The sequence below is a fragment of the Tasmannia lanceolata genome, unplaced genomic scaffold (genome assembly GCF_043159265.1).
Source record: "Tasmannia lanceolata isolate RefF3 unplaced genomic scaffold, GAP_Taslan_0.1 ptg000019l, whole genome shotgun sequence".
NCBI lineage: Eukaryota > Viridiplantae > Streptophyta > Magnoliopsida > Canellales > Winteraceae > Tasmannia > Tasmannia lanceolata.
In genome coordinates this window covers 24,927,947-24,938,788 of record NW_027518696.1, presented here as the reverse complement: position 1 = coordinate 24,938,788, position 10,842 = coordinate 24,927,947, and positions in this window count along the sequence as shown.

Below are 10,842 nucleotides of genomic sequence, written 5' to 3'. Positions count from 1 at the left end.
TTTACTTTGATATACATAGATCACATATTTAGGCATAATCAGTATATACATATAGATCCAAATGCCTTTCATTAAAGAGATTTAATAAGTATTTCTATTAATTTACTCTCTTTAATAATGAGTTAACATACATTTGCATTTTTCATATTGTAAACCATTTTAAGTGAACACTATGTAGATCACATGGATGAAATGTTATCCTGATCACAATATCCATGGATAGTTTATTATGTTTGGACATAATGAATCATGACAAACATGAGGTACATGGTCCAAACATCTGGTCCTACATCCACAAACCACTTAAAAGCAACGATAGGCATTAAGCACCAAGTGTATAAGCCTTTAGAAAACCAAGCATTGTATGCCAACCACCATAATGAGTAAATGCCCAACAATGATACTAGATTCCAGTGACATTTTCAATTTTACTCAAATGAGTTTCATACATTGAATCTAGACTCATTTTCAACTTCCCTATATAATATATTCTTATATGAATTTTGGAAATGACCCAAGGACTTAGAGAATATCAAGTGATAAAGCACCTTAGACATATGCATTCCAAAATGAACCACCATGACTAGATAATTTCATCTTAGTCATGATAGGATTTTAAGCTTTTGGAACACATCTACTTTAACCCATTAAGATTTCTTGTACATTTAATGACAATCATTAAGCACACAAGAATGGGTTAGAAGGACAACTAGGTGCATAGTAATAGATATATTTACTCACCTAGGGTACAAGAGATGTCTAAGAAAGGATTTGAGTGGATTTTCTTAGACATGACTTTTAACCTCTTAATTTTGCTAGATAATATACTAAACAAGTTAAGTATTCTAACATCTTAATTTTGCTAGCAAATGCCAAATTTGTCCAAGATAGAGTTCAGAAATAAAAAGAATGTATTTGATAGTTTAGGTTGAACTCATGGGCTAATGGTGTAGTTGATTTTCATGTCAGCACAAACATGGATTTCACATTGAATTTTTTAATGTGGATTTTCTTTGTGGATGAGTGTTAAGTGCATAGTGATGTGATTTTGCACCTAGATGGATTTTTCTAAAAGATATGATAATTAAAGCTCAAATATAGTCTAAAAATAAATATAACATTATTTTCTTTATAGACTATAGATAATAAATGATATGATCATTAAGCTCTTATGAATATAGATACATTTAAGTTAAAATTTCATACTTATGAATATATATATATATATATATATATATATTCATAAGTATGAAATTTTAGATACAAGGAATGCTAACATTAATAACAAGATATATCATTTAAGTGCAAGTATTCTAGATACAAGGAATGCTAACATTAAATGTAGTATCAAGAGAGAATGTATATGATATATCAATTAAATTCATGTAATCTTGATACAAAGATATTAATCATGAAATGAAGTATCTAGAATGAAAAATTCATATGATATAACTATGAAGAACAACCTCTTATATTAACATATTCAATGAATAGTTTGAATGGAGGATTTTGGAATCCAAATTGCTTTGGTTCCACTCAAATTTGTTTGCGGGAGTATATCTTTCTTATCCAAACAAACTTGTTAAATTTCACAAATCTAAGCTTACACCTAGATTTGTGATGTCTAAATCTACCACAATAAGTACAAGAATGATATTTGGTAGATGAGGAACAAATAGAATCACAAGACTTTGAAATTAAACAAATAAGTTTATCTTTTTTCCTCGGAGTCTTTGATTCTTAATTGAAAGTTCTTCTTTTACAAATTTTATCTCATTTGATTGAATTTCAAAATAGTATATTTGATGAGATAATTTAACTTTAAGTTGTTCTTCATTTTCACAAACATATTTATATTTTTCAATTAATTCCATATTTGTGTTTTCAAGGCTTTTATTTTCTTTTTCAAAGGCATTGCATTTTTTAATTAAGTTATCATTTTTATTTATTAAGATTTTATTTAATTGACTTATGAAAAACAAGTGTGACAATCCAGAGGGGGGGTGAATTGGTCAATTAAAAATTTTGGGCTTAATTAAATAGATTATTAAAATTAATTTACTAATTAAGCACTTATTAATCTAACCCTTGTTCAAATATTCTAGCTAATGAAATTTAGGGTTTAGATATTACTTTAAGCCTATATGCCCTAACCCTTGTTTTAATAAAACATAAATACAAGAAAGGATAGAGTTTACCAATCACCACAAAGTGGAAATAGAGGGAGGACATAAAGCATCCACAAGACACAAGATATATAGTGGTTCGGTCTATCACAAGACCTACTCCACTCTTCCAAGTTTACCTCCTTGGAGTGCTCCACTAAAACAATAAGATTTTTCAAAGGGCGAATCTCGAAGCCGTACACCCAACTCCTCGGATCTTCAAAGGAAACAAACCCTTTTTGCACGAAGCCTTGATGAGGGGACACACCCTCTTTCAACGTCTTCTCCTTTCATAACGGGTCGAAGAGTAGACCCTCACAACATCTTCACCTTTGTTATAGGGCCGAAGAGAAGACCCTCATATACAAATGAAGAAAAAAAAAGAAAAACTCTCTTTCCTCTTAGACAAGTGGATGACAAACTTTAATAGCCCACAAACACTCCAACGAAAGACAAAATGTAAAGCCTATGTAGTTCCTCTTGATAAGATTTACAAATGCAAGATCAAAGAGGTCTTGCTTTTGATAAAAAGGCTTTTGTCCCAAGGAAATGGGATTTGATCTTTCTCAAATGTTCAAAACCTTGTTTAGATAGGTTTTGATAGTGTATATATAGTGTATTTCAAAATATGACCGTTTGGGGTAAAACTGTAAAAAACTGGTTGAAAAAGTCAACTTGTGAAAGCCCCAACGACTAGTTTGCCCGACCATCACAGTCGACTGAGCCATCGCGGTCACCCGCCCCTATCAAGCCCCTTTTTTATTTTCAAATTTCTTACCGTCGCGGTCGATCGGCCCCATGGCGGTTGCGCGGCGAGGGTTACCTGTTCTCCCAAAATTTAAGGTCAAAACCTATCTCGGTCGACCGACCCACGACAGTCGCCCCCCAAACCCATGACAGAATGGTTCTATTTCAACAGAACCCATTCCACGGTCGCCCAGATTGACCCGGTCGACCGGCCCGCTATTGTTTCGCAAGTGTTGGAATTCCAGCAAGCTTGCCGCTGTCACCCGGTATACCCTTGTCGACCGGCCCTCTGTAAAATTCCATTTTAACTGTAAAAATCAAGGGCTTTTGGGCCATGGGCTTTGGGCTTAAGTCCTAGGTTTTCAAAACACATTTTTGGGTGTGTTGATGGTTTCCAAAGATGTAAAAGCTTAAGCATGAAAACCATTTGAAAAACCTTTTGAAAGTGCATTTAACAAAAAATCAAGAGAACTCTAAATATATTCTAAAAATAAGAACCTTGAGTCTTCTTGGAATGTAACAGCTCGTTTGCACTTTCTTGGACCTTTCCGGCTTGAGTGAACATCTTGAACTCGTTCTAGCTCTTGTGACTTCCTGAAATACAGGTGTGACAACCCAAGAGGGGGGGTGAATTGGTCAATTAAAAATTTTAGGCTTAATTAGGTGGGAGATTAAAAATTAATCCACTAATTAAGCACTAATTAGTCTAACCCTAGTTCAAATAGGCATATTAATCAAAGCTAGGGTTTTGACATTCTAATCATGCACATTTACTAACCTTTGTTCAAATAGATATTATAATGCAATTAGGGTTTAAACATTTTAACCAAGTGCATTTACTAACCCTTGTTCCATTAAAAGCATAAACAAGTTAGGGTTAGAGATTACCAATTACCATACGTGTAAGAGAGAGGGAAGAGCAAGCATCCACAAGGCACAAGATTTATAGTGGTTTGGTCTATCACAAGACCTACTCTACTCTTCCAAGTTTACCTCCTTGTGATCTCCACTAAAAATGATGAAGCCGTACACCCGACTCCTCCAACTCCAAAGGGAACAAACCCTTTCTGCACGAAACCTTGACGAGGGGACACACCCTCGAACCTGATTCACCTTTATTAACGGGCCGAATCAAAGACCCTCGCCATGTCTTCTCAATTCTTAACGGGCCGAAGAGAAAGCCCTCGTCTTCACAATTCTTAATGGACCGAAGAGAAGGCCCTCGTCTTCATAATTCTTAACGGGCCGAAGAGAAGACCCTCACGTAAAGAACAAAAAAAATAAAAACTCTCATGCCACTTGGTAGGCTGATTACAACATTCAAGATCACAATCACTCCCAAAGAATAGCAAAGTAAAAGCCCTATGGAGTGCCACTTAAAAAGATGTAGAAATACAAGCTCAAAGAGGTTTTCTTTTGAATTGAAAAGTAGAACCAAAAGAGAAATCGGATTTTATCTTTCTCAAATGTTCAAAAGCTTGCTTAGATAGATTTAGATAATGTATATATAGTGTATTTCAAAATATGACCGTTTGGGGGTAAAATTGTAAAAAACTGGGTTGAAAAAGTCAACCTGCGCAAGCCCCAATGGCTAGTTTGCCCGACCGTCGCGGTCGACCGAGCCACCACGGTTGCCCGCCCCTATCGAGCGCCCTTTTTTATTTTCAAATTTCTTACCGTCGCGGTCGACCGGCCCCATGGTGGTCGCCCGGCGAGGGCTACATGTTCGCTAAAAAATTTGACTCAAAAACCTCTCTGGGTCGACGGACCCACGGCGGTCTCCCGCCTAAACCCTTTCCGCGGTCGCCCGGCCTGACCTGGTCGACCGGCTTGACAAATTTCGAGATGCCCTGGAATTCTAGGTTCGATCCCGCGGTCGCTCGGCATAGCCCGGTCGACCGGCCCTGAGTGAAATTCAATTTTTAACTTTAAAATCTAGGGGCTTTGGGCTTTGGTCTTTCGGCTTTAGTCATAGGTTTTCAAACACATTTTTGGGTGTGTTGATGGTTTTCAAAGATGTAAAAAGTTAAGAATGAAAACCATTTGAAAACCTATTGAAAGTGCAATTTTACATAAAATCAAGAGGACTCTAAATACATTCTAAAAATAAGAACCTTGAGTCTTCTTCGAATGTATCAGCTCCTTTGCACTTCCTTGGACTTCCTCGACTTGAGAGAACATCTTGAACTCTGTCTTGGGTTTTGTGACTTGTCCTCCAATCTTCAATGCATGTTGAGGTACATGAGGAGTCACTATGGCATGTTGAACTTCAAGCTCCTTCTTGACACTTACTTAGGGAACTTGTGGAATCTTCATGTTGAGCTTCTTGACTTGAACATCTTCAAATGAGGATGCCTCCAATGTAGGTGCAAGCTCTTGGTTCCTTTGATCCCTTATCCACAAGCCATGTGTTGAGAAGAGTTGTGTAATGGTGATTATGACATGAAAATCCTGTATACAACACAACACCTCAAAGAAACACATTAGTCAATAAATGCTAATCAGTTTGGTTTGCTAACATCAAAACAAGAAGGTAAAGGTGAATGATTGACCCATGAGAACCCTTGGGCTTACATTCTCCCCATTTTTGCTGATGTCAATCAAATTGATTAGGTAGGCAGGAGATATTAAAGAAATAGATGAATAAACATTAAACACTATAAACCATGAAGCAATGCTCCCCCTCACTATATGCACAAGAGTAATACATGAATGTAAAACATGTGGTGCATATACAATTGGACTACCTAATCAATTCCCAAAACTTTCCCCCTTTTGGCAACAACAAAAAGGTAGGGATATGTAACTGAAAGTGCAAGTGGGATGTCGAGATGAATGATAGCTTATATAAGCTATATATATGGTATATAATATGGCATTCAAGCTCATATGAGGCTTATCAAAATGGAAAATAAAGTAAAATGCATGATAAGCCAATTTGTTTTATTTATTTTGAGCTAAAGATTTGCATGAAAAGCACAAGTATGGGGGCAATAAACCATGTAAGCACATCACAATGATCTATATAAACATGAGTATATAACTATTTAGCTCTCTCCCTATGTATTTGTCAATGGCCCTAGGTGAAATCTATATTAGGGCATGACAATACAAAATGGCTATAGATATAACTGTCAATGTATAACCATTGGATCTTATCATGATGAAAGATTTTCTTATCTTTAAACGGACATGATAAGAGACTACTTCATAGGCAATGAGATGATCATCTCAAGCATTGCTCTATGAAGGAGAGTTCTAGAGATTTTTCGAACTCTAGAACAAGATACTTATCATTGGAAATGATGTTATCATATTATTCCATCCAAGATAACTATAGAGCCTAAGATGATATGTCACTGAGGCATAGGCTAAGGGATTTTATCATAAATGAGAGATGATCTCAAAATGTAAGCATAAGACAAATCCCAACTACCACACATATGAAGCAATAAAGCTCTATATGGGTGTACTCATCACATGTAGTGTGGTACCCATATCAAACTACATATAATAAGATGGAAATGAAGATATAAATGTAAAGCTCCCCCTTTGTTAGATACTCATACATGGTATGAATCCAAAGGGTTGTCCTAACACAAAAGTACCGAGGGATATAAAGGTGAATGATTTACAGACCACCCTTGGGCCTTAAATGCATGATTGCTATAGGTAGTCATATGATATCAAAAGAGATGACAACCTAGCAAGCCATGCTCCCCCTAAATATGTGCATATAATATATAAGTATAATATCATGGTTAAGATGTTGGCTAGAAAGCCAAAGTAATTAGATGTTTTAATTAAGATGAAGGTACAATCTCCCTCTTAGCTAGTAAGAAGGCTAAAAGTACCAATTGAGTACCTTTGAACTTTAAGGTTTACCATCTTTACCATGAGCTAATACCATTCAGGAAAAATAACTATAGATTTTATACACATATATCAATTAAGCACAAATTTATTGAACTCAGACAAAATATGAATAGTCTATAAAGAACATGTCTGAGAGAGACATCCATGGCTCATGCAAGTGATAGTCTATCACTTATGGGTAAACATGAGTAAGATATGATATTTTTTAAGCCTCCATGGATAGTCTACCATGATGACACAAGGGTGTATGGTCCAACCAACCACCATCCAAAATCATTAGATACAAGTTTATTCTATGTCAAGCAAAGTTTGACACATTTAAACTTTTCTAATTGTGGATGCTAAGTGCACAAGTAATGTAATTTTGCACTTAGGTGGATTTTTACAAGGAAAAGAATATGATCATTAAAGCACACTAAGAATATAGATACATTCCAGTTAAAGATTTCACCCTTATGGGTATCTACATTCATGATAACAAGATATATCAATTAAGCTCATATATTTTAGATACAAAGAATAAATCAATGAATAGAGGTATCTAGAATGAATGTGAATGATATAACAATTTAGCATAGCCCCTAAACTAACTCATTCACTAATTAATTTAGAGGGATTATTTTGAAACCCGAATCCCTTTGGTTCCATCCAAGTTTGTTTGTGGGAGTGTACCTTTTCTTATCCAAACAAATTTGTTAGATTTCACAATTCTAAGCTTACACTCAGAATTGTGATGTCCAGATCTGCCACAATTGGCAGATGTGGAACAATTAGAATCACAAGACTTAGAAGTATATTTATCTTTTTCTTCTCGAAGTCTTTGATTCTCAATAGAGAGTTCTTCATTTATTTGTTCTTTATTATCACAAACATGTTTATATTTTTCAATAAGTTCAATGTTTGTATTTGCAAGGCTTTTATTTTATTTTCAAGGAAAATAATTTTAAATCATTTTTAGTGCATTTCCTTGATAAAGAAAATCCCTCTTCAAGATGTCATAATCTATGGATTTGAGATAGGCTTGCATTTGTGCTTTCCAAGCTCCATAATTCGTTCCATCAAAGAATGGAAGAATTAGGGTGGATTGGCCTTTCTCAAAATCCATTTGGATTGTCACAGATCTTTTCTCTTGTAGATTTTTAAAATTAAAAATCTATTTAATAGCCTGAGCTTTGATACCAAATGAAATACGGGTGTGAAAACCTAAGAGGGGGGGTGGATTGGTCAATTAGAAATTTTAAGCTTAATTAGGTAGGAGATTAAAAATTAATCCACTAATTAGTCACTAATTAGTCTAACCCTAGTTCAAATAGGCATATTAATCAAAGCTAGGATTTTGACATTCTAATCATGCACATTTACTAACCCTTGTTCAAATAGATATTATAATGCAATTAGGGTTTTAACATTTTAACCAAGTGCATTTACTAACCCTTGTTCCATTAAAAGAATAAACAAGTTAGGGTTAGAGATTACCAATTACCACACGTGCAAGAGATAGAGAGAAGAGCAAGTATCCACAAGGCATAAGATTCATAGTGGTTCGGTCTATCACAAGACCTACACCACTCTTCCAAGTTTACCTCCTTGGGATCTCCACTAAAAATGATGAAGCCGTACACCCGACTCCTCCAACTCCAAAGGGGACAAAGCCTTTCTGCACGAAGCTTGGACGAAGGGACACACCCTCGTACCTGATTTACCTTTATTAACGGGCTGAATCAGAGACCCTCACCATGTCTTCTCATTCTTAGCGGGCCGAAGAGAAAGCCCTCGTCTTCACAATTCTTAACAGGCCGAAGAGAAGGCCCTCGTCTTCATAATTCTTAACAGGCCGAAGAGAAGACCCTCACGTAAAGAACAAAAAAAATAAAAACTCTCATTCCTCTTGGTAGGCTGATTACAATATTCAAGCTCACAATCACTCTAAAAGAATAGCAAAGTAAAAGCCCTATGGAGTGCCACTTAAAAAGATGTAGAAATACAAGCTCAAAGAGGTTTTGCTTTTGAATTGAAAAGTTGAAGGAAAAGAGAAATCGGATTTTATCTCTCTCAAATGTTCAAAAGCTTGTTTAGATATGTTTAGATAGTGTATATATAGTGTATTTGAAAATATGACCGTTTGGGGGTAAAATCGTAAAAAACTGGGTTGAAAAAGTCAACCTACGCAAGCCCCAACGACCAGTTTGCCCGACTGTCGCGGTCGACCAAGCCACCGCGGTTGCCCACCCCTATCGGGCGCCCTTTTTTATTTTAAAATTTCTTACCGTAGCTGTCGATCAGCCCTATGGCGGTCGCTTGGCGAAGGCTATCTGTTCGCTCAAAAATTCGGCTCAAAAACCTATCTCGGTCGACCGACCCACGACGGTCGCCTGGCGAAGGCTACCTGTTCGCTCAAAAATTCGGCTCAAAAACCTATCTCGGTCGACCGACCCACGACGGTCGCCCGCCCAAACCCATGACTAAATGGTTTTGCTGAAACAGAACCCATTCCATGATCACCCGGCTTGACCCGGTCGACCGGCCCGACAAATTTCAAGATGCCCTGGAATTCCAGGTTCCATCCTGCGGTCGCCTGGCATAGCCCGGTCGACCTGCCCTGAGTGAAATTCTATTTTTAACTTCAAAATCTAGGGGCTTTGGTCTTTGGGCTTTAGTCCTAGGTTTCCAAACATATTTTAGGGTGTGTTGATGGTTTTCAAAGATGTAAAAAGTTAAGTACGAAAACCATTTGAAAACCTATTGAAAGTGCATTTTTACATAAAATCAAGAAGACTCTAAATACATTCTAAAAATAAGAACCTTGAGTCTTCTTGGAATGTATCAGCTCCTTTGCACTTCCTTAGACTTCCTCGACTTGAGAGAACATCTTGAACTCTGTCTAGGCTCTTGTGACTTGTCCTCCAATCTTCAATGCATGTTGAGGTACATGAAGAGTCACTGAAATCCCACTAGGCAACCCAAGAGGGGGGTGAATTGGGTGTCTTTAAAAAAATTTAACCTCTTTAAAAACTTTTGTAAGATTAGTTTCAAAATCTTAAATGAATATCCTCTCTTAGACCTTTTGTCAAACACTTGTTAGATGGCTTTTGAAAACCCTAGTTGATTATTCCATTTTTAATCTTTCTATGAAAATACTTTGTGGTTGATTAAAGATTGTAAATCCCACAACAAGGTAAAGGAATTAGATGAATGGTTTCTTTTAGGCCTTTTATCAAACACTTGGTGGAAGGCTCATGCAAACTTAATTAACAAGATTAAATGGGCTAATTAGCAAGGTACTAGATAAGCAAGTTAATTACCATTGCTAACTACTCACTCAATTCTAAGTGTATAAATGCAAGCACAAATAAGAGTGAGGGTGAGAGAGATAAATACCACACAAGAGACGCGAAGATTTATAATGGTTCGGTCTTAACCCCAAGACCTACTCCACTCTTCTCAAGTTTTGTCTCCTTGAGGAATCCACTATCTTCCAAGGAACTTAAATACGGCGTTCCTTTCGCCTTGTACAATCCGAGCGTCCAAGCTCCAAGGGTCTTAAATATGGCGCCCTTTGTTGCCAAATACAATGAAGAGAAGAAGATGTTGCTCACTTGCCTCTAGATAGGCTAATACAAAGTAGAGCTCACAAGAGTCTCTCAAAGATAATTACAAAGATAAGCCTAGGTCTAATCCCTTTAGATATTCTCAAATTGAGGCACAAGGGTGTTTTCCACTCTCTAATATGTTTACAACAAGTTTAGGAATGAGAGAAATTAGTTCACATGCTTTGGGAACCCATATATATAGAGAAAACCCAAAACTAGCCGTTACAGGGGCATTTCTGTAATTTTGGGCAACTTCCTAACGGATTTATTTCAGGGCATTTTTGGCATTTTCCAGATTTCAGACTCGGTTTTGTAAAATTCATATCTCACTCGTTGCTTGTCGGATTTCGATGTTCTTATACTCGACTTGAACGGAAATGTTGAGCTCTTTATGTTAAAAATATTTTCAAAAATATTTAAAAATGTTTAGGATCAGTATTGATAGGATTTATGACCTGATCTCA